Source organism: Gossypium arboreum, chromosome 2 (genome assembly GCF_025698485.1).
Source record: "Gossypium arboreum isolate Shixiya-1 chromosome 2, ASM2569848v2, whole genome shotgun sequence".
In the NCBI taxonomy this organism is placed as follows: domain Eukaryota; kingdom Viridiplantae; phylum Streptophyta; class Magnoliopsida; order Malvales; family Malvaceae; genus Gossypium; species Gossypium arboreum.
The window spans coordinates 86,118,715-86,144,193 of NC_069071.1; the positions used below are offsets into that span (position 1 = coordinate 86,118,715).

The following is a 25,479-nucleotide window of genomic DNA, read 5'->3' on the forward strand; positions in this document are numbered from 1 at the left end:
CTTACTCCTTTTCAGCTTCGACGATGTTGGGCTCTACTGTCTTTCCACTTCTCAATATGAACGCTTTGCAATGTTCCTTCACCAGATTCATCGGATTCTCCATATCACTAGGTAAAGTACCTTGTGGTTGATTTCTGAGTGTAGTTGCAAGCTGGCCCATTTGGTTTTCCAGGTTTTTCAACGTAGCTGCTTGGCTTTGGATTAAGGCATCATTCTTGGCCATTATGACTTCAACAAATTTTCTAAGCCATTGGATGGTTAAGCTTGGATTGGTTTCTAAACTTGTTGGGGAAAACTATGTGGCGGGGTCGATCTAGGTTGGGCGTAAGTATTACTGGTTCCAACCCCTTGGTTACTTCAGGAAAAGTTCAGGTGGTTTCGCCATGATGGGTTATAGAAATTGGATTGCAGTCCTTGCCTTCCTCGATTTTGGTTCTGGTTACCTATGTTGTTCATGGATTCTGGGTTTGATGGACATTCTTCGAACAAATGTCCTTCCCCACAATAGACACAGGCTATATTTTCAAATTGGTTTGGTAGCTGTGCTGCAAAACTGTTAGACCCATTAGTAGTAAGATTTTTAAGCATTGAGGATATTGATGATACTTGAGATGCGAGTGAAGTTAGAGCATCTACTTCATGTATTCCAGTAACTCATCTTCCTAACACTGCTCGATTGGTTGGCCATTAATAGTTGTTGCTGGCAATCCTCTCAATGATTTCATAAGCCTCATTATAAGACTTAGAAATGAGAGCACTGTTAGTAGAAGCATCCACTACCATCCTCGTGTGAGCATTGAGACCATTATAAAATGTCTCAAGTTGGATGCAATGTGGGATTCCATGAAGAGGTCACTTTCGTAGTAATTCTTTGTACCTTTCCCATGCCTCATACAAGGACTCATCATCCATTTGTTGGAAAACAGTGATCTCGTTCCTTAACTTAGCATTCTTGCTAGGCGGTAAATACTTCATAAGGAATCTTTTTACTAACTCTTGCCATGTGGAAATTGAGTTCGGTGGCAATGAGTTCAACCAAGCTCGAGATCTATCCCTCAGTGAATGTGGGAATAGCTTCAATCGTAATACATCTTCGGGTACTCCAGCTAACTTGAAAGAATCGCTCTCCTCCATAAATAGTCTTAAGTGTAGGTGAGGATCTTCGGTAGGCATTCAACTGAATTAGCCCACTGTCTGAAGCTTCTGAAACATGACTGGCTTTATCTCGAACTATTATGCCTCAGTTTCGGGTCTCTTAATACCTGAATTAAGATCATGAAACACTGGCATGGCATACTGTCGTAAAGCTCTATCCCTATCATCAGCAATAAGGATAGGATTTTGAGCAAGGTTTGCTCCATTTCCTTGGATCGAATTTTCGAAGTTCATCTCTTTGGTCCTTCTCTGATTAGCTTGTCTTCTTCGCTGTCGAAAAGTTCGTTCAATCTCAGGGTCTACAAGGATAGGTCAATAATTCGATCAATACTCATAAACACCTTAAAATGATAACAGAAAAATTAATTAAGTTAGAAACTAAATAGAAAATTAAACCAAAATGAAAAACTAAAAAATTCACAAATAATGACTATTTAAAACAGTCCCCGGTAACGGCGCCAAAAACTTGGAACGACGGGAATGTGCAAGTGTACACAATCGCAACAAGTAATAAAGTGACAAGTAAATGTTGAGTCATCGTACCCACAGGGACTGTGAAAAGGATTATTTATGAATGCAATTTAAAAAACTTTGGTGAATAAAAATATTTTGTTTTGAAAAGGGTGATTAAGAAAAATAAGATTTTAAACTAAACAAAAATAAAAGTTCTAATGTATGATTTCAAAATATGATTTAATCAAGATGACATAATTGCGTTGATTTACTTACATTTCTTTAACTTAGAATTATTAAACTCATGTCTATGTTGTTACGAATAAATTCATGGCAACTCGGTAATTTGCTAACTTATGAACATATTCACCTACACAAATCCATTCATCTCTTAACACATCACTATGTTGATTCAAATGATTAAACAGATTTTAATAAGCAAACATGTTATGGCACATACATACTCATTAAATTGAACTAACCTCTTACATATCCCTATGTCAATTCAAATGATTAATTAAATCTAATAAGCACATAAAAGACTATGTGAGGTAATAAGGTATCCTTACCTTGAAACAGTTTAATCACAATAATCTTGCAAGTTATGCAAGTCAAGTGTATCGCCAGATACATTGCTAATTTAACTTTTAGCTACCTTAGAAGAATAAACATGCACTGATTAAGTATTGTGTCAATTAATTACAATTTCAATCCGTTTAAATAATTAATTCATTAGCTACCTCACAATTGTAATGCAAGAATAACTTAGACATGATTTTACTTAATCAAGCATTTTACCGAGGCCTATAATAGCATAAACACAATTTTAATAATTTAAGTAGATGAAATGCAATCAAACCAACGCGAATTAAATTCAAGCTAAGCTGATTAAATTAACCATTCCAACAACATAAATATTCATAGATATGTTCATCATAACAACAACAAAAATTAAAGAGATAAGGAATAAGAATCAAATTCGGTGTTTCTCTGTGGCTTGACTAGGTTGCTCCGTTCTTCCTCTTTTGTTGTCCTCGCCAATCAAGGCTTCTATGAACACTCAATTGCTGCTCCAAAATGGCTGAAGAAGAACCCTTTCTCAAGGGGAGAAATCGGCACAAGAGCAAGGGACTTGGAATGAGAAAATGAGAGGAGAAAGTGAGAGAGGAGAGAAGAGATGTGAATGAATGAGGGATGCCTTGAATGATTAGCCAAGGGGGGTTTTTATAGCTGAATGTGGCAGCTAAAATTTGATAAAAATAGCAGCCAAAAATCCACCCCTTGGGCGGCCATCTATGTGGCAAAGTTGATGGCTTCAACTTTGCTAAATTTGGCTTGGGGCAAATCTTCAAAGCCATAAATTGTGGAGGGGCTAATTTGCAATTTGAACAAGTCTTCAAGGGCTTCTTTGCAGCTAAAATAATCAGCTAATGAGCTGAATTGGGTCAGCACTTGGATGGTTTTGTGCTGTCCTCTCCTTCGCCGGTTCAATTCACTAGATTCGGTTCAATCAAACCATTTTTTCATAATTAATTAATAATAATTTATTAACCCAAATTAAATTGGATATAAATTAAAATTAATTAGATTATGAATTAATACACATAATTTTGGACCATCTTTGGCTGGAAATTAATTTGCCTCGATACTTTAAATTGCTTCTCGACTTTTTGCTTCTGGCAGTGTCTACCAAGCCATTTTTCGCCCTCTGTATAAATCTGTTGAAAATATAAAAAATTCATCAAATATAATTATAAAATTAACTAAATTTCAACATGTTCATATTTTAAGTGCACTTTAATTATTTTATAAAAATTAATTATTTTTCGATAATAATTTAACCGAATTCGCATGAATTTAAGTTAAAAAGGGTATTAAAAAGTGTGTAAATTTTTGTGTTTCCAGTAAACACACGGGCATGTGTCAGGCCGTGTGTGACACACGGTCTACCTTATGGACATGTGATCCAGCCATTTGTTCCCTGCACCCTAATTTTGTAAAACAAAATGCCCAGTAGTAAACACACAGGCAGAGACACAACCCCGTGTCTCTGCCTGTGTGAAGGACACGACCTCAAGACATCGGCGTGTGCCCAAGCCGTGTGAAGTCTGCACTTAATTTTTTTGAATTTAATTCGCCACACGGCCTAATCACATGTGAGTGTGATTGGCCATGTGACCTTATTTGGTTGATGACGTCATAGTTAGAGAGTTACACAGGCTGAGGAAACGGGCGTGTCCCAAGCCACATGGGCGTGTGAGACTACCTGACCTACCCACATGGGCATGTGACTCTCCAAAACAAGAAAATTTTCTAGGTGTCCAAAAGGTTCTAAAAGTTCTCGGTTTAGTCCCGATCCATTCCTAATGTATGATTTGGGCCTCGTAGGCCCATGTAAGGGACAATTTGCATATGTATGAATGAATTTGATTTGAATGAAATTTTGTGGCTGGTTTTGTATGTTTGCTTGTGTTTAAGTTCAGTAATGCCTCGTATTCTGTCTCGGCGTCAGACATGGGTAAGAGGTGTTACATGGTGTGTTCCTGGCATTGTCCCACTTTGCGCAATCTTGTACCACACTACTTGAAACATAAACATAACACTTGTAAGTTTAAAATAACTTAGTGAGAGTTAAAATAGAATACCTTGGCATATACTTTTATAATATCTGAAGAACTTCTATGTGTCAGCTATCCTTCATACCCACTTACTTTTGTATTAGGCGGATACTATTACAGTTTCAACTTACTCGTACTCGCCAACTACCATACACTTAACTTACCAATTCTTTCTTAACTAACCAACATAGGATCCTTCTAGACATTTCATCAATCTCTTCTATCATTTAACCGACAAAGTACTTTTTCAAATAATATACCTTCAGAGCCCACAGAACATCTCTTCACACACACACACACACACACACACACACACACACACACACACACACACACATTTATTCTAGAATAGTTGTTCATAGATATTAATCACTAGAGGATACATTCATACTTGGTGGATACTTACGTAGATTTGAATACCATCAATCTACTACTCAAATCATACCCTTGTTCGATACCATACCATCTCATACTAATCATGTATTACACCAATCATTTAGATGAATTCTTCACCACTTTATTACAGAACCCAGGATACCCAAAACTATGAAGACTCAGATTTCATGAGATGTCAGAAAAAGACATGACTTTATTCAGATAAGGCAGATATTGAATACTCTGATTTCAACACTATAATGCAAACAAATTCAATTTGACAATTTCTTATGTCTTTCATAACTACAAATACGCGCAGTTTTAAAACTAACAGATTACCATGGTGGATACCCATTTAACATACAGATACGTAATTCTTTTCAAAACTTCCTTTATCTAATTCAACTGAATTAACCTTAGATGTTTCAAAACCTTATCATAGCATTATTTATCACAAAATAATTAGAATTTATCCATAACTTACCATAAGGGAAGATAAGCATATTTTACTTGAAAAACTTACTAGAGCAATCCAAAAGGGCCAAATAGAATATGCCATAAAGACATCATACGAAATCACGTGTTTACTGTCCTGATGGACTTTTACAGAAGGTTCCTCCTCATGGACTTATACATAATTTCATGTACCATGATCTACCAATTCAATCACAAATTATCAAAGGCTAAAACATAAACATACATACAAATATATCTTATAGTGGGTCTCGACCACATGGCCTTACATACATTCATCTATCGTGATCTGCCATTTCAGTCTTCATCTTACTAGAGGCTACACCATGAGTGTTTCATATCATACGGAGTCATGGGTCTCAACCTCATGGCCTTACGCTTGATATCAAATTGTGATTTGCCCATCTAGTTAGCATTATGACTGCCCTACCAGAGGCTTTACAAAAGGACATTGCTCAGCATTTATTGACCCAGATTTGTTTGTGTTCTTGATTGACTCATACTTTTTGTATCTCAAACTTTACCTACATGCTTACCAATCAACATTGTTTTCAACAGAACTTTATACATATTATCATAGCACTTATCTCCTATTTATTATACTCATATACTTAACAATTATTATAGACATCATCATCCTTTTTATACATGTATACTTCTACTTGAAAAGCATACATAAGAGAGTTAGGGTAGAGACTCACCTGTTACTCACCTACTATAGTTTGAAGTTCTAGACTCAGAAATCATTCTTGAACCAATAACAACAACTGCTAAAAGAACATACATTCTGATGTGATCATGACCAAGACTGCTGCTGTCGAACCTATTGAGCTTCCTCTAGGGCCGATCACTCGTGCATGAGCCAAGAAATTCAAAGAAGCCATCTCGTACTATATTGATCGAATTTAGGGAGAAAAAGTTGCAGGCCTCATCGATCAGTCATTGGCTACTTCTTTATGCGTTCCATGCAGTTTGCTCAAATCTGAATTTTAGTTTTAACTTTACTATGTTTGGTTGCTGGAATTAGAACAATAATTTATTTTAGTTAATTATAGTTTGAGTCTTTAATGTGTTTTAAGTCTATTACTGTGTGTTATTTAGTACAACATTTTAATGTGTCCAGATTAAGACATCATGTTAGTTAAGTTTGCATCATAAATTATGACATGCACTATGTAACTCCCATGTTAGTTAAAGTTTGCATCATTAAATTAAGTTATGTATAAAGTAACTCATTTGTTCATTTAGTTTACATCTTAAACCACGCATTTAAGCATCTTAGTTGTTTGAGTTCGTTTATATAAGTATGTTATTTAATTTGGTTATTACTTTTTAATGCATAAGTTATAGTGTGTTTAACTTTTCTTAAATAAATTAATTATGTGTTTAATAGTTTGTTGTAGAAAAGTCCAAAAGGCTGGTCATATATTTTAAAGCTACAATAGGGCTGTTTGTTTGCCAAGAAGAATCAAATGCTATCACATTCAAATGGCTATTCAGTTTTGGCATAAAAGAGTGTGCATTTGGTCACTTATTTTCTGGTGCATTAAGGGAATATTTTTGGTGGATATCGAAGCACTCAAAGCTCATTATGGTGACTTTTCAGATGGAACAAGAGTGACTCTTCAAGTCTGATTAGTTTTTAGAGTTCTTATCCTTCATTATGACGCCATTAAAAGAGAAAGTTACACAAGCTTTATGATTCGGTTACAATGGAGCTGAAGGGACATCAACTAAGCACAATAAGAACACATTAAGTCTTCATTAATGGATAGAGTCATGCCTTTTCATCTACACCAGGATCAAATGAAGAGACATGACCATTGGATTTCCTACATGAGTTAAAAATGAAATTAAAGCTTGTAATAACCTTGTTAATTGCTGAAATGTGAACGGTCACAAATAGGCATTCGAATAGTCATAATAGTTCCTATAAATAGATTGTAAGAAGATATTATTTTGGTTAGAAAACTTTTGATCATTTTATGAATTATATGATATTAGTGAGTGTTCAACTCCCTTTGTTCTCTCTTGACTCCATTGGCTTATCAAGACTTTCTTGTGGCGTAAATCTTGTCATTTTCTATACTTATCACTTCTCCAAAGTGTGGCGTTCAACCTTATATCATTGGTTCCTTTCTTCCATAGATAGTGGGCCACGATTAGCTATCAACTCAATTTCGAGCTACAATAAGATTTGGGTCAATATTGTCTATAATATTGGTTCTATCTTTAGCCTTGAAACTAAAACTTTTCTTATATCTTTAAACACTTAAAACTATTTTCTTGTTTTCTATCCAACTTGCTCTTTTACAACCTACTTCAAAAACGTTAATTCATACTTCTTAATTTTACGATGGGTAAACAAACGTCTCAAATCAAATCACAAGAACAAGTTCGTATCACATTCACTAATACAACTCTTATACATATAGTTTACTTATCATCTCAATCACTATCAACCTTATGCAAATCTTTGTACTTAAAGCTTTACTGTTCATATACCATATATAGACTTACTCTTTCAAAACACCCAACATGTAGAGCTGTAATACTTACCCGAAGATGGAGTGACCACTAATTAAACCAAGAAACTTAGTTTCCAACTTAAGGAGGAAAAAATTCCATGGGACTAAAGAAAAAGAATCCGAGAGTATCATATTAAAGAGGAAAGAACTTGTTTACAGAACTCTTCTCAAACATATAATATGACCCATCCTACTTAGAGGAATTTAACAAGTGTTACATATTTCAAAATTTGTCATTCTTAATGGCATATAGGTTTTGAGAGAGACATAAATGAGAATCCTACATTATAGATATCAGACCAGTCTATCTAGTTGGTTCCTAACCAGGTTACTTTAAAACCTAACTAGCATAGTACTTTAGACAAAAAGGACATACTATACCTTTAGCTTTAACTCATACCATAATTCCCTTTTTACTTAACATAATATTTTTCTCAAATAATAGAATAATCTGAAATAGACCCTTTAGTTACTTATACAAGGATTACTATACACCTACATGTATTCGCCGAAACTAGTAATATAATGGAATACACCTCACCAAAAAAATTATTTCACTACAACACACCTTAACCTTGGACCTGCTAAATTTGGGATACGGCACATGTGGAGCGTGAAGGGACATATTAATAGACGAAAGAAGAGGAAATGAAATGTTGCACATTCTTCACCACATGATATTGGTTTTGTGGATGTTTGGGTAGATTGTATGGAGAATGTATATGCATGATATTTGGTTTTGCAGAGGCTCAATTAGATTGCATAGGGATATATGCGCACATATATATGATGACCCTATGCGGGTTCTCTTAAGTATGAGACTCTAAGGACTCCAAGGCTTAATGTAACACCCCTTACCCGTGTTCAACACTAGGACAGGGTATGAGGCATTATCGACCTTAAACATAAGAAAACATACCAAAACCGGGCCACAAAGTGTCGTTCAAATTAAATTCATTCATGCATATGTAAATTGTCTCTTATATGGGCCTACAAGGCCCAAAACATACATCAGATGAGGTTCGGGACTAAACCAAGAGCTTTAGAAAACTTTGGGAAAACATAGAAATTTTTCATGAAACAGGGTCACACGCCCGTGTGGCTTGGGACATGCCCATGTCCTCAGCCCATGTAACTCTCTATTTATGACATCATCAACACAATTAGGGTCACACAGCCAAGTCACACGCCTGTGTGCTTAGGCCGTATAGCAAACTAAATTCCAAAAATTAAGTGCAGACTTCTGATCGAGAGGTTTTGTGATAGGTTTTAAATATTTATAATTACTCGTTCTTGAACTAACTATTATCGTGATGTAGGCAAATGTACCTATCGAACAGTAGTATAGTTTTAGCAAGACTGGATTGTCGAACCCGAAGGAACTAAAAGTACTAGTAATGATTGTCTTTTTATTATCTAGCCTAAGAATAAAGAGGTTTTGTTTTAATTAACTAATTATCTAAATTGAGAATGCATAGATAAAAGAATTGGGGAATTACTTTTGGGGAAAATCGATTGACTTAAGACGATACCGAAGGAAAATTCCACCTAGACTTTACTTGTTATTCTGTCTCTGAATCGAACGATTTATTCATTCAACTTGCTCCGTAGAGATCCCTAAGTTATGTTATTATCCCTGTTCAAGACTAATAACGTCTAATCCCTAGATTGACTAACTGAGACTTTTCTCTAATTAACACTCTAGGGTTGCATTAACTCGATCTATGGATCCCCTTATTAGGTTTCACCCTAATCCGGCAAAATCTTGTCACCCTATTTCTAGGCGCGCAATCAACTCCACTTAATTATGATAAATGTACTCTTAGCCAGGGTCTATTCCTCCTCTGAATAAGAGCGTATCTTGAATCAGCACCCAAGGATATCAAAACAAGAATTAAGAACACATAACTAAGAACAAGTTAAATATTTATCATACGATTCAGAAAATAATAAGATTTGTCTTAGGTTTTATTCCCCTTAGGTATTTAGGGGTTTTAGTTCATGACTAAATAAGAAAACATCTCAGAAGAATATAGAATAGAAAACATAAAGAAAAGCCAAAACTCCTGAAGGAAAATTGAGGAGAGATCTTCAGTCTTGATGATGAATCCGGCTTTTAAGATGGATCAATCGGCTTCTGAGATGGATTAATCGGCTTACTCGGAGTAATTCCTTACGCCCTATTCTCTGTCTCCCTTTTTCTCCTCTTCTAGGGTGTATTTATAGGCTTTGGAATGCCTAGAAGCCCTCAAAAGTGGCCTTTTCCAAATTAGACTTAACTTGGGCTCGGCAGGGACACGTCCGTGTGACACGCCCGTGTGCGATTGCTTCAAGCCGTGTTCGAGCCTATTAGTGTGATATACCCGTGTGAGTCGTGCTCCAATTTTTCTAGATTGACACAGTCGTGTGGCCTGCCCGTGTGAGGAGGTCCAGGCCGTGTTGATTTCGTACTTTGACCCATTTTCTCTATTTTTGGCCCGTTTTTCATTCCTTTTGCTCTCTTATGCTCTCCTAAGTATAAAACATGAAATTAAAGCATTAGGAGCATCTAATTCACCAATTCTAATGAGAAATCATCCATAAAATGCATTAAACATGGGGTAAAAATATGTCTAATTTATTGTTTATCAAATACCCCCACACTTAAGCATTTGCTTGTCCTCAAGCAAAATTCTCAATTCATAATCAAAATAAATTCTTCTCAGCTTATAATTTCTTTTGATAATATCTCACATTAATTCATAAGTAATCATACATTGAGAATTCAACTAAAAGAACATAAAAGTTTCAAACATTCCAAGTTGAGTATTTAATCATGCAAACATAGGTGTCTCTCTGCATAAGTAATTACCGTTCATTCGGAATACCACAGAGTTTCACATCCTCACTAAAGATTCACTCAAATCACTGAGGTGTTTAAGGACAATAAACGAATCACTCAATAGTCAATAATGAAAAGTCATTACCATAGGCTTGCATGAAAATCAAATCTCCACCACTATAATTCAAGATGATACATCAATCAGAAGGTCTTTAGAGGGTTGTAGTGAGGCTTGGTTAAAGGGGTGTGGTCACAAGCTGAAAGAAAGGTTAGAATCGAGATTGAATTGAAAAATTTCCTAACTAGAAAAAGAGTTAATTTTCACTTACGTACAATAGAGCTTCTCTCAGAATATGAAATTACATACATAGCTAAACAAGTTACATAACATAGACTAATTACATAACATAGACTAACTATTAAGAAAAAGACATAGCTAAACAATTTATTCAATTCAAATCTCAAAAAAAATAGGGATTAATTTAGGGGATTTCAACAATAATGGGTTAAGGGTTAATATTAAGGTTAATACAAGAAATGGCTTGTTATACTCAAGGGGGTTTACTAAGGGTTAATCGTGGAGGTAGGCTTTTCATGGCATGAGTGGGTTAATCCTAAGTGCCTTAATCATTTTGATATATCAAATCAAATGGTGTGGTCTCGACATGCATAATCAAGCAAGTTCTAGAATAACAATTCAACACTGACGCACTCAAAGTAATAATAAAAGTGAGCAAGAAAGAATTAATAGATGCTCAAAAGGCTCAAAAATCTCACATTAATTATGGCTTTTTGATGTTTAGACTCGTGAATTCCAATTCAAGGTAATACCTAGACTTGGGGAAATAACCTATAACTTTAAATTCTTAAAAATCAACTTATCATGCTTTACTCTCTAATGTCTTAAAGTTTAAATAATCAATGCATAAATCCATATGTTTTAATTCAAGATATATCAATCAAAATCATAAACCAATCAAAATTTATCCTAAATATGATATGAGAGCTTTTCAAGAGAACCAGGTAATTATTCAGGGATTTTTCTAATAATGAAATAAATACCCCCCATACTTAAGATGTACATTTCCCTCAATGTACAAAGATAGATTTTAGAGTATAAAAATAAGATAGTGAGAGAGGTGAAACTTCCTATATGATGAAATCCTCGAACTGGAGTTCTGGAGAGGAATTGGTTCGAGAGTGGAGGAGGATACTCAGGCGGTCGTAGAGGTTTATTAGGCCATAAGTCCTGCGCCAAAAGAATATTATATCTAGTGGTAGCTATGGTCGTGGTCGAGCAGGACATTGCAGTCGTAGAGAACCTTTCTCGGTGGAGTTTTTAGTTCCTATGTGATGATGAGCTTAAGAGCTCTATGTAACTGTGACAAAACCAGGGACTTTCTAGGGGATATTAGGAAGAATAATTATTCGAAAAGAAATAACCGAAATTAATAATTAAAAATAAAATCCTAAAAATATAACAAAAATAAAGAGTAGTTTCACTAAAAATTAAAAACATAAAATAATCAATAAATATTTCTAAACATCTTCATTGTTGGATGGTTCGCGAGGTGGGACTGGCGATGAGATGTGGAGGTGCTGACAAATCTATTGTAGAGTAGCATCAATGTTGTCAAATCGGGTGAGGCGCTCAGAGATGTCAGCATATGAAGCCGCCGCAAGAACTGGACGAGAAGATGGTGGTGGCTGAGTCAGTGGGTCCTCGTGCTGTGGGGGGACATCATCAGGAATGCCCTCGTAGGCCTCCTCCTTGGTAGATTGTGCGAGATGATACTAGGGAGGGTAGGTTCCTTGGCGCCTCTCGATCATCCTCATGCTAAGCATGCTCGAGATGCCTTGTGGAGACATCTGGCCGATGAGGGTGAAGGATGATTCTTGGGCCGTGGTGTTGAGGAGCGCGAAGTGTCGCACAAGCCTTGTCACGTAGGGGCCAATGGAGATGACCCCCTTCCAATGCCACTCTGTCTAGTGCTGAATCGTAAGGGCGATAAAATAGGCAAGGTCGATGACGTGCCCTTGTGACATGCACCATAAGAAGTAGACGCTGTGGGTGTTGACGACGCCAATGCTCTCTCGCCTCCCTGTGATTGCGTAAGCTAAAATCATGTGTAAATACCTCAAGGATGGTGGGAGAACTGATGCCATGGAGCTGCTAGGATTATAAGAGGGCGAGCTAGGGGCTAACGTGTGCCAGCACTTCGAGGGAGAGACATGTATGTGGCGACTGAGAGTATGTAGTTCATTCTCCTCCCTGAACTACTCCATAAATAGGCCTAGTGCAGCACCAAACTCTAGGACACTTAGCTGGCAGATTAATCTACCTAAACGAAACTGGACAGTGCAGGGATCATCATACCTTGTCATAACAGTCTGGAGATGGAACGTTGAGCAGAGTTCCATCGTGAGCTCGAGGTATGTCGACTTTATAATCCTGAAGAAAAACTCCCACGGGTCGGTGGTTAAGAGAGCCCGAATAGCATTGGCCATCTGGACTTGTTCTATGGTAGCCCAATCGATGCAGCGGCCTTCAATTAAGGTTCGGGCCCCAAGTATTTGGAACAGTTCTTCCTAGGGCCCTTGGGGAAACTGTAGGAGAGGGTAACGGATTTTTGCGGTTGGGACCGCGAAAAAAGACGCTCCCTTCCTCTTCTTCGAAGCAGGTACGGTGGTTTTCTTTCCTCTTGACGATGACATAGTACCTGCGATTAGAATCATCAAGTCATTTTGATCAGTGGTCGAAGTAAAAGGGATACAATTTCCAACTAAAAAGTAGACTTTTAGCCACAACCAAACATAACTAATACAGTAATTTCGTGACTTTGTCATTGTATGTAGTAATGGCACGTGTAAAAGAATAAAGCTTTCCTAACAGCATGAAATGTATAAAAAATAATTGAACAATGCAAATTCTATGAGAGATGTTGGCATGGGAAATCATGAGAATGAGTATGGTAAAATCACGGGTATGAAGTTTCCTAATAACTTGATTTAACATGCAATGTATAATAACTAACTAAAAATGCAAACTAAATGATAAAGTAATGAACAAAAATTGAAGATAGTTCAAACTAAATGGAAATTATTGTAATAATAAGCATTAGTAATAAGTAAAATAGAAGTGAAAAGAGTAAACAAACGCTAAGGGAGAGAGATCGGGCATCAAAAATGAAGTTGAAGGCGGGGCACGGGCGTGGCAGGGGGCCATGTGGAGTTGCAGCGGCTAGGGTTAGGGTTTTTGAATGGGGAAGAAAGTGAATAGTGCAGGGTATTTATAGATTTTGGGGCACACGGCCATGGTACACGTCCGTGTCCCCCAATTTCAGCTCGTGTGATTCGCGAATTTCAAATTTAGGCCCGTCTGACATTTCGTACAAGCCCGTGTTCCTTGGGCGTGTGGGTTCACACGGCCGTGTCTAGCTTAGTTCGCTTCTCCCACGCCCGTGTGTTCAAGCCCTACGCCCGTGTTAATTTAACAGGTTCGTCCATGGGTTTTAGCCACGAGCGTGTCACATGCCCGTGCTAGTTTCTCAGTTTCAACCGCGAGTTTTCCACACGAGCGTGTCACACGCCCGTGTTGTTTTGGTAGGCTCGACCATGGCCGTGGCATTTTATCATAGCCCATGTTGGGGAAATCTTTTGCCCTATTTTCACACGGCCTTAAGCACGCCCGTGTGCTTGGCCGTGTCTCTTTGGAAACACTTGTATTCAAGGCCTCTATTAGTAGGTTAAGAGTTAAATACCAAAATTTAAAGAAATTAATAATGTTAGTGCTCGGGTTACCTCCCGAGAAGCACTTATTTATAGTATAAGCTCGACTTACCTTTTCAGTGAATGGTAATGATGGTTTGAGGAGTTTATACTCCTCATTCCTGCTATCAATCTCATCAAAATAAGGTTTTAATCGGGTGTTGTTTACCTTAAAAGTGCAGTACTTAGGATGACTCACCTCTACCGTAGCAAATGGAAAAATACGGATTACCGTGAGAGGGATTTCCTCATTCGGTGTGGTAGTGACAATGTGGGGATCGGCGGCATCTAATAAGACCTTATCACCAACCTTAAGTTGATTTGGAGAGGTATCGGGCTTGTTTTGGTGTAGTTTTAGTTTGTCGGGTGTTCCTGGTTTGTGCGTTTGCTATTCGTCTAGCTCCTCTATTCGTACCCTTCGTTCTTCATGAATGTGTCCTCTATCATTGCTGGAACATGGCTCGTGAACTTCTTTGAAACTCAATTTCTGCAAAGTATGTTGTGTCATATTGTCAGTTTTAGTAGACTGGTGTGGACCATTACCTTCAATGTTCGATTTGATGCTAGAATTACGAGCTTGAAGGGTGATCGTTCCGTCTCCCACACGAAGTGAAATCTCACCTGTGCCAACATCAATAATTATTTTAGTAGTTTTTAAAAAGGGCCTCCCTAAAATCAAAGGGGTGTTATTATCCTCTTTTATGTCTAGAACAACGAAATCAATAGGAAATATGAACTTATCCACTTTCACTAGTACATCTTTAATAATACCCCTAGGAAATCTAATAGTTTTATCTGCCAATTGAATGCTCATCTTAGTTTGTTTAGGTTTCCCAAGACCTAGTTGCTTAAACATTTTGTAAGGCATGACATTAATACTAGCCCCTAAATCAGCTAATGCATGATTTATATCTAAACTACCAATTAAGTAAGGAATTGTAAAACTCTCTAGATCTTTCAATTTGTGGGATAGCTTATTCTGTAGAATAGCTGAGCAGACTACGTTTAGCTCCACATGCGACTCTTCGTCCAACTTTCGCTTATTTACTAAAAGCTCTTTTAAAAATTTCATTGCATTCGGCATCTGCGATAGAGCTTCAATAAAGGGTAAGTTAATATGTAATGTTTTCAAAAGTTTGAGGAATTTACCAAATTGTTCGTCTGAGCGGTCTTTCCTTGTCGGCTAGTGTATGGGGCACGAGGTCTATATTCTTCATTCACCATTTTTTTATGACTTACCTCACTTTTACCTTTGCTCACCACAGTTTCTTGCATCAATTTTGGCTCAGGCGCAAGGAATCCTTCCTTATCTTGATTACTAATTATGATGAGTTGTTCCCTTGGATTAGGTTCAATATTACTTGGTAAGCTACCTCGTGGTTGTTCGGAGATTAGTTTGGATAGCTGGCCTATCTGAGTTTCAAGCCCTTGGATTGATGCTTGTTGATTCTTAAGTGCTGTCTCAGTATTTTGGAAACGGGTTTCTGACACAGAGATGAATTTAGACAGCGTCTCCTCAAGGTTCGATTTCTTCTCATGTTGATAAGGTGGCTGTTGAAAACCTGAGGATTTTGTGGCTTTGGATTCCCTTGACCACCCCAGGAGAAATTTGGATGGTTCCTCCAACCTGCATTATAAGTCTTACTGTATGGGTTATTTTTAGATCTAAAGTTATTGTTACCCATATAGTTAACGTGTTCCTCTTCAGTTGTAGGATTGAAGGATTGATATTCTGTATGCACACCTCCTCCACTTGAGTCACACCTCATTATTGGATGTGCCTGCATAGAACCAAGTAAACCATCAATCTTTTTATTGAGAAGTTCTACCTGATTTGACACCATAGTAACTGAGTCAACGTTATAAACGTTGGCTATTTTTGTTGGCTTAGTCCTCATGACTTGCCACTGATAGTTATTCAGTGACATTTCTTCAATGAATTCATAAGCCTCTTCAGGTGTTTTGTTGTTGATGGTTCCTTCAGCAGTTGCATCAATCATCTATCTTGTCGAGGGATTCACACCATTGTAGAACGTTTGAACTTGCAGCCATAGAGGTAACTCGTGATGAGGGCACCTTCGCAACAGATCCTTGTACCTTTCACATGCATCGTAAAGTGTTTCTAAGTCCATCTGCACAAAAAAAGAGATATCATTACGTAAATTAGTCGTTTTAGTCGGCAAAAAATATTTTAATAGAAATTTTTCAGTCATTTGTTCCCAAGTAGTGATGGACCCTTGTGGTAACAAGTTCAACCACTGTTTAACTTTGTTTCTCAGTGAAAAAGGGAATAATCGAAGGCGAATGGCATCATCAGAAACGCCATTAATTTTGAAAGTGTCGCAAAATGCCAGAAAATTCGCCAAGTGTGTAACACCCCGAACCCGAGACCATCGCCGGTGTCGGACGCGAGGGGTTAACGAGCTAAATCCTCTTAAAGCACCGACCAATTTGGCATTTCCAGACAGGCTGGAAAACTGCGTCACTGTCGCCTTAAAAATCATATCTCGAGTTTCAAAAACTCGGAAACTGATTCCGTAAATTTTCCCTGAATTTAGACTCATATATCCTTCCATGGATTTATTTCTAGAATTTTTGGTCAGGCCAATTGGTACAGTTTATTAGTTAAAGTCACCCATGTTACAGGGATCGACTGCTCTGATCTTTACGCGTTACAACTTGAATATCTCTCTGTACAGGGATTTAATACTGGTGCTGTTTGTTTCTAATGAAACTAGACTCAAAATGAAATCTTTACATATAAGGCATGACTTCTAATTATTTCTGGATAATTTATAGTAAATTTTTAAAGTCGCGACAGGGGACCCAGAAACCGTTCTGGCCCTGTCTCACAATAACTTTAATATCTCTTAACATGTAACTTCTATAACCATTTCGTTTCTTCCATATGAAAGTAGACTCATCAAGGTTCAATTACATAACTTATTCACTATTTAATACCATTCCTACAAATTTTGGTGATTTTTCAAAACCACACCACTGCTGCTGCCAGCATCTGTTTTCAAGGTAACCTTTACCTATTTCATGATTTCCACGATTCAATTGGCCCTTTTTGCATACATAGCACAAAGTGTGATCATGATTAACCATTCCAATGGCTAATCTTTTCAAAACAATTCCATACCCCATAATGATCATCATACAAACGATTATAGAATCATACTAAAAACGTATATAAGCCATTTTCGCATGGCTATCCAAGCTTACACAAAACCGAAAGGTACATGACCTTCAACAATAGGGTAGTCCTATACATGCCATTTCAAAGTTCAACCAAAATTATACCAAAATGGAGGCTTTCATAGTGTAGATGACTTCGACTTTAATGATCCCGAATCCGATCGCTAACGAGCAAAATCTATAAAACAGAGAGCCAAAGCAACGAGGTAAGCATTTTTATGCTTAGTAAGTCTCAAGAAATAAAATCAGCTTTAACTAAAGCATTACATTCACATAGCCAAATGAATCATTTCATTAATACACATCCACATAATCATACTTACTTCACACTTCATCATTATATACTTTCACAAGATATCAACCAATTCAATAGCTGAAAACTCGTTAGTCGATTGAGCGAACGTTACTCAAACATATCGACTTTTCCAATGCACATATAAACATACCTTATCCTTTGGGCTTTTCGAGCGTACTAATTAAATTTATTACAGCAACCAACGCTCACCTCTAGCCCAAGCTTCTTGAATCTGACCGGATATAACCACATGCACGAATGCCTTGGTCTTAGCCGGATAGAACGACTTGCACAAATGCCTTGGTATTAGCCCGGATTTAACAACTCGCACGAAAGCCTTTGGGTCTTAGCCGGATGTAGTCACTAGCACAATTGCCTTGGTCTTAACCGGATATAATTACCAGCATAAATGTCTTGGGACTTAGCCGGATATCATTCAATTGCTCATGCACACACATACATCAATAATCATTACACATCCATGTTTCATTTTCGTTACTAAGGCTCAAACACAAATATATCACTAGCGTAATCGCCTTGGGACTTAGCCCGGGTATCATTCAAATACTCATACACACATAATTCAATAATCATTACACATCCATATTTCATTTCACATAATTGAGTAGGGTCATTTCTTGAGGACTTACCTCGGATGTTGTCGAACGGCTTCAACGGCTATTCGATCACTTTTCCTTCCCTTTATCGGATTTAGCTCCCTTTGCTCTTGAGGTTAACGAATACAAGTAGAAGTATTCAATATTTTCTCAATAATGTTCACTAGTCAATCACATTCGGCATCTCATATCATCTCACTTTATTATAATTTATCATTCAACCTTTGAACCAAAACGCCATTATATGGCCACATATACATACATCCATATATTTAAGCTCAAGAATTTTAACATAACATCAAGTGCTCAAATTACTCATGTGGCCGATTATACATGGTCATAAATACACAAAATCAAAAATAATTTCAAGGTTTTTCACACTATACATGTACTAGGCGAATGTACATGCAAATTTCACAACATTCTTCAACAAATTTCTTCTTTAAACAAACATATTTATCACTTTCTTCATAACCAAAATATCATGTGCAAACATATATACACATATATGTGCAAGCCCGAATTTCAAGGTGTCCATAACCATCCAAAACACAAATTTTAACTAACATGCAAGAAGCATAAACCATGCTCATGAATGCTTCATGGCGAATACATCACAATCATGCCCTTTCAACTTCGGTCATGGTTAAACAAAAAAAAACTCAATGTCTTACTCAAGATTGCTACAAAGAAATTTCAAGAGTAGACAATCCATCATTGCATGCATCATTAGCAAGCTTCACATTTAGCATGCAATGGCTTTAACACAATAACAACTTTGGTCAAACACCATTTCCATGGCATAACAAGGATTTGAACCATGGCTAACATGAACATCAAGTTAGCAACTAAAACATGCATGAATCTCATGACACAACCTCATACATACCTTAATCTTGATGCAAGTTTAGCCAAATCTCCTTCTAGATCTCTTCTAAACCAAAAATGGAGCAAAATCCTATCTTCTTCCTTAGTATTTTCGGCCAAAAGGAGAGAACAAAGATGAACAATTTTTTTGTTTTTCTTTCACTTGCACGACAATGGGGAAAGGATGCTACACTCACACACACATTTTTTTTGTTTCTCTTCCCACATCTAATTATTTTATCACTTAATACATCATGCATTAACAAAACATGTCATAACATGTTTTCTTTGCCCATAATTCCTTGCCATGGCCGCCACCACCTATAAAAGGGAATTTGACATGCAAGTCCATTGTTTTGCATGCATGCTTTAATTAGTCATCACACATTTCCCTATCGTACTTTCAAAATTCACTACTAAGTCCCTTCTAGTGAAATTCACCTTTATAACACTAAATCAATCATCAAAAAATGTCACACATGAGCACACACATATTATAGGCATCAAAATAAATTTTAAATTATTTTTATGCCTCGATTTTGTGGTCCCGAAACCACATTCCGACTAGGGTCAATTTTGGGCTGTCACAACGTGACTGTTGGGATCCTCATCCTGCAAACCATCAAACTGAACAAACTGCTGTATCATCTGAATTGTGTTAGGTTTCAGTTCGAAATTATTCGCAGCAATAGCAGGTTTGACTATACTTGACTCAGTTCCTATAAAGAAGGTTTAGCTTAGTCATACATAGTACGTAGAGCAGGATTTCAATCAACCACAATTGCAGGAGGTAGCTGATTGCCTTGGTTTTCAGCCATCTCTTCTGTTAGGGGTTGATATCGTCTTCTTGCTCGTTCTTCTTATATCTTAACTTTCGCCTTATTTCTCTTCGGTTTTTACGAACTGTGCGATCGATTTCTTCGTAAAAAAGTAATGGTCTCAATTGGTTTCTTCTAGTCATAAACTATAAAAACCTGTCAAAAGAAAGAAAAAGTAAATTAATTAGTAATAATAAAAATTAAATTAAATTAAATTGCAAGAAAAATAAATGGCCAAAGTAATAAAAATTGAGTGTTCCTAATATTTTAGCTCCCCGGCAACTGTGCCAAAAACTTTATTGCAAGGTTTCATGATAGGTTTTAAATATTTATAATTACTCGTTCTTGAACTAACTATTATCGCGATGTAGGCAAGTGTACCTATCGAACAGTAGTATAGTTTTTGCAAGACTAGATTGTCGAACCCGAAGGAACTAAAAGTACTAGTAATGACTGTCTTTTTATTATCTAGCCTAAGAATAAAGAGGTTTTGATTTAATTAACTAATTATCTAAACTGAGAATGCACAGAGAAAAGAATTGGGGAATTGCTTTTGGGGAAGATCGATTGACTTAAGACAATACCTAAGAAAAAATCCACCTAGACTTTACTTGTTATTCTGGCTCTGAATCGGACGATTTATTCATTCAACTTGCTCCGTAAAGATCCCTGTAACAGCCCAAAATTGACCCTAGTCGGAATGTGGTTTCGGGACCACAAAACCGAGGCATAAAAATAATTAAAAATTTATTTTGATGCCTATAATATGTGTGTGCTCATGTATGACATTTTATGATGATTGATTTAGTGTTATAAAGGTGAATTTCACTAGAAAGGACTTGTGTGAGAAAATTTAGAATTGAGATAGGCAAATGTGGAAGTGGTCTATTGATGCACACTAGGAAATGTTGTCCTTGCATGTCAAATTCCCCAAATTTGACTATAGTGGCCGCCAAGGTGGGCATGATGGGCAAGGAAAACATGTTTCCAACATGTTTGGCTAGTGAGTTATGTAGGAAGTATTATAATAAAAATAAGCATAAAAAATGAAAAAAAAGAGAAAGATGAGCTTGGATGCCCTTGTTGCCGTGAGTGTGGAGAAAGAAAGAAGAATTTTTGTTCATCATTTTCATTTCCTTTGGGCTGAAAATTCTAAGGAGGAAGGAAGGAATTCTTGTTTCATGTTGGTTTGGAAGAGGTTTAGGAGGAGGTTTGGCCATACTTGTACCTAGATTAAGGTAAGTTTGATGTTTTGCCATGAGATTCATGTATATTTTAGTTGCTAGCTTGATGTTCTTGTTAGCCCATGGTTCAAATCTTTGTTATGTCATGGGAATGAAATTCGCCAAAGTGAATATGGTGTTAATGCCATTGCATGCTAAATATCAAGCTTGATAATGATTCATGTGATGGTAGATTGAGGATTCTTAGATTTTCTTTTAGCATTTTGAATGAGATACTAAGTTCTTTGTTTAACCATGACCAAATTGAAACGGTATGGTGTTGTGGTATTCGCCATGTTGTATCCATAAGTATGATTCATGCATGTTGCATGGTAAGTAAGATTTAAGCTTTGGATATGTGTGTATATTTGGATATAAGCCACTTGAGAATTCGCCATTGCACCTACATGAATATATGTTTGCACATAATGAATTGGTATGACATGTATACTATTTTAAGGTGTCTATTTGCTTGTGATGTTGTTTTGGTTATGAAATAAATGAGAGATGTGTATAGAACTACAATATGTAATGCGTTAATTAGGAAAATGTATGCTGTTTTTTTGTGTAGTATTAAGTGTAAAGTTAGCCTCCACATAGACATGCATATTCGCCAAAGGAAGTAGATTGGTGTGCATGTATTCGGTTAGAGGCAACCATATTGAAGCCTTATCTTGGCTTAGATTGTTGACCAAATGGGTAATAAGTGAGGATGGTTGCGAATATACAAACATACATATGCATGTGTAATTGAATTATGAATGTTTAGCAAGAGGGTTAAACTAGTTGATTTATTGATTAAGCTCAAGGAGTTAAAGAAGGAGAATCAAGCAAGGGAAAGACGAAGGTCATCGAGTAGCCGACTTGGACTGTTTTACCCAACACAAGGTAAGTCATTAAGCGTATATTTGGTGTTGATTTAAATGATCAATATATATATGCAAATGTGTTTAAATGAGTTGGTGTGTAAATGGAAATGTATGTGTATGGAATGATGCCATTGTTGAATGTATAAAGGCAGCAAAATACATAAGGTATTGGTCTCGGCACTAAGTGTGCGGGTATAAATGGACACGGTGACAAGATTGGCACTAAGTGTGCGGGTTTAAAATTGTACAGCACTAAGTGTGCGAGTTTGATTATATAGCACTAAGTGTGCGAGTTGAATACATATAGCACTAAGTGTGCGGATTCACTATATGTTCTTGCATTACAATTGGCACTGAGTGTGCGACATTATCGAGCTAATCCCGGACAGCGGATCGGGTAAGTACCTCGAGCTCTTGACGAATAGAAAATATGTTCATACTCGGGGTTGAATTTGGTAAGCCTTAAATCTATGTGATGATTGAAATTGTATGGTTGTGCTGGAAATTGAGTTAATGTGTAAAAATGCTTGATTATCTTGTTGTGTAGAATATGAAATGTGGATGTATGAATTGGTACGAGAGTGGACCGAAAGGTTCGAGGTATTATGGTATAGATTCGATATGGACGAGTACCTAGCCTCATTTGTTGTACATGTAGTAGTAACTTTATCAGTGGATTGACGAATGCTTATGACTTCTGAGTTGTAAACTCACTCGGTGTTTTCTTGTCACCCATTTTAGGTCTCTTGGACTCGTATTGTTTGCGTGCTCGGAACCGTCGTTGAAGTCATCACACGGCTGAAATCTTGTGGTATTGTTTTTGTTGTTGAAGAACATTTGGCATGTATAGGCTATTATATTTTGTCGAATTGTGGGTTGTAAACTTTAAGCCATGTGAAAATGGCCTATGTGGTCGTCGAGTGGGATGCTAGAACCTATAGCCACGAGTCTTAGAAACTCAAATCTTGATAAGGTGGCCATAATTTGTGTCATGTATGATGGATGATTAAGGCCAAGGAAAAATTCATGAAATTGGCATAGTCTACTGCAGTAACTGTTGCGGACAGCAGCAGTGAGATGAGATTGAAAAATCACTAAAAATATTAGAAGTAGAATTAAATAGTGAGTAAATTATGGAACTGAACCTTGATGAATCTATTTTTATATGGACGAAACGAAACGACCATATGAGCGGTATACTGAGAAATATTAAGTTTCTCGTGAGACAGGGCCAGAACGGTTTCTGGGTCCCCTGTTGCGACTTTGAAAATTTACCATAAATTATCCAGAAAGAATTAGGAGTCATTCCTTATATGTAAAGATTCCATTTTGAGTCTAGTTTCATTAGAAACAAACGGCACCAGTATTAAAGCCCTGTACAGGGAGATATTCAAGTTGTAACGCGCGAAGGTCAGAGCAGTCGGTCCCTGTAACATGGGTGACTTTAACTAATAAACTGTACCAATTGGCCCAACCAAAATTCTAAAAATAAATCCATGGATGGGTATATGAGTCTAAATTCAGGAAAATTTACGAAACCAGTTTCCGAGTTTTGAAACTCGAGATATGATTTTAAGGCGACGGTGACGCAGTTTTCCAGCCTGACTGGAAATGTCAAATTGGTTGGTATCTTGAGAGGTTTGGCGTTAACCCTCGTGTCCGACTAACGGCGTCGGTCACGAGTTAGGGTGTTACAATTTTATTGGTATCAGAGCCATGGTTTAGTCGGTTCTAGGACTACCATAGCGCGTGTGAGTCTAGCTATACATGCCAAATTGTTAGCGCTTAATAATGTGATGACTTCTGACGGTTGGAATTTTTGTTTTGATTAGCAATGGAACCCGGGGTAGAGACCCTTGGCGAGATGACGTTGAAAGTTTAGCGGCTGCTCTTGCGCAAGGGACACCGCCCGTTGAGCCTCGATCATCCGCGAATAATCAAAATGAAGGGGCGAAACAAGCCTTCTTCACCATGATGAATGAGTGGGTCGCGCAATATGCCCGAACCAACCCGGCTGTCCAACCATTCCGAATTTAAATACTCCACCCCAAGAGCCGCAATGCCTCCATTCATTGATCCTGTGAGGCTGAGTAAACCACCGTGGACTTGATTAGAAAGCGTGGGGCGAGGAGTTCAAGGCCATAGTTCTTGATGATGCCGAAAAGGCCGAAGTTCGGTTCGATAACACCATTAGAGTGTTAGATGATCATCATGCACACCGACGAATGTCTTAAGTGTGCTATATCCTTGTTATGAGACTCACTTACTATTGGTGGAGGACTTTAATTTCCATAGTCCCAAATGAACGAGTTACTTGGGATTTCTTCCAATCCAATTTGAAAGAAATACATTAGTCAACGGTTCATCGATCGAAGCGTAAGGAATTCTTGGAACTCAAGCAAGGCGGATGATCAGATCTCGAATCTGAACATGAGTTCGTAAGACTTAGTCGGTATGCTCGGAGTGTGTGGCTGATGAGGTTGCGATGTGCAAAAGATTTGAAGAAGGATTGAATGAAGAGTTAAAGTTACTAGTGGGAATTTTGGAGATAAAGGAGTTCGTGACACTAGTCGAACGAGCACGCAAGGCGGAAGAACTTGGGAAGGAGAAGAAGAAGGCTGAATTTGAAGCAAGAGATTACCGTAAAAGATCGACGAGTAAAGCTCCGTTCTCGGCTGTAAAGAGGTTCGTGGAGGACACCGAAGAAGTCGAGGACGATCATGGAATTTCCATTAGAGCCCGACCATCGACGGACTCTGAGCTACTTGATAGCTAGTGTGGGCAATAATCGTCAAGAGAGACCTGAATGCCCCAATGTGGAAGACGACACCTAGGTGAATGTTGGGGTAAGTCTCATTAATAGGGCTGTTATGGATGCGGTTCAAGGACCACTTCATTAGAGATTGCACGGAGCTAGATGAGAGGAATAAGACGCAAGGTGCAAGACCTAGTGGAACGACGGTGGAGGTAGGCCCCGAGAATCTCTGGAGGTAGGGGTGGTAATCAGAGAGGAGCCTCTAATACGGCTGTCCGATCCGAGACCCGTACTCCTGCTAGAGCATATGCCATCCGCGCACGAGAGGAGGCATCCTCCCTGACGTTATCATTGGTACTTTTACTCTCTTTGATACTATTGTGATTGCATTGATTGACCCGGCTCTACTCACTCATATGTATGTGAAACCTTAGCATCCAAAGAAGACTCTACTGTTGAGTCTCTTCGAGTTCGTAATTCGAGTGTCAAACCCTTTGGGTCAATACGTGCTCGTTGATAAAGTGTGCAAGAGATGCCCCTAACAATTCGAGAATCCTGCTTTTCCTACCGATCGATGCTTCTACCATTTAATGAATTCGATGTTATTCTTGGTATGGATTGGTGACCGTACATGATGCAGTG

The 25,479-nt window shown here is 37.6% G+C and overlaps 2 non-coding genes across 2 annotated transcripts; both read left to right on the forward strand.

Moving 5' to 3' along the window:
• Nucleotides 1-838: 838 nt before the first annotated feature.
• LOC128289647 (small nucleolar RNA R71) lies at nucleotides 839-945 on the forward strand. The gene has a single exon (XR_008279291.1). It is a non-coding gene; the product is annotated as a small nucleolar RNA R71 (small nucleolar RNA).
• Nucleotides 946-16,250: 15,305 nt separating this feature from the next.
• LOC128289988 (small nucleolar RNA R71) lies at nucleotides 16,251-16,356 on the forward strand. The gene has a single exon (XR_008279627.1). It is a non-coding gene; the product is annotated as a small nucleolar RNA R71 (small nucleolar RNA).
• The last annotated feature ends 9,123 nt before the right edge of the window (nucleotides 16,357-25,479 follow it).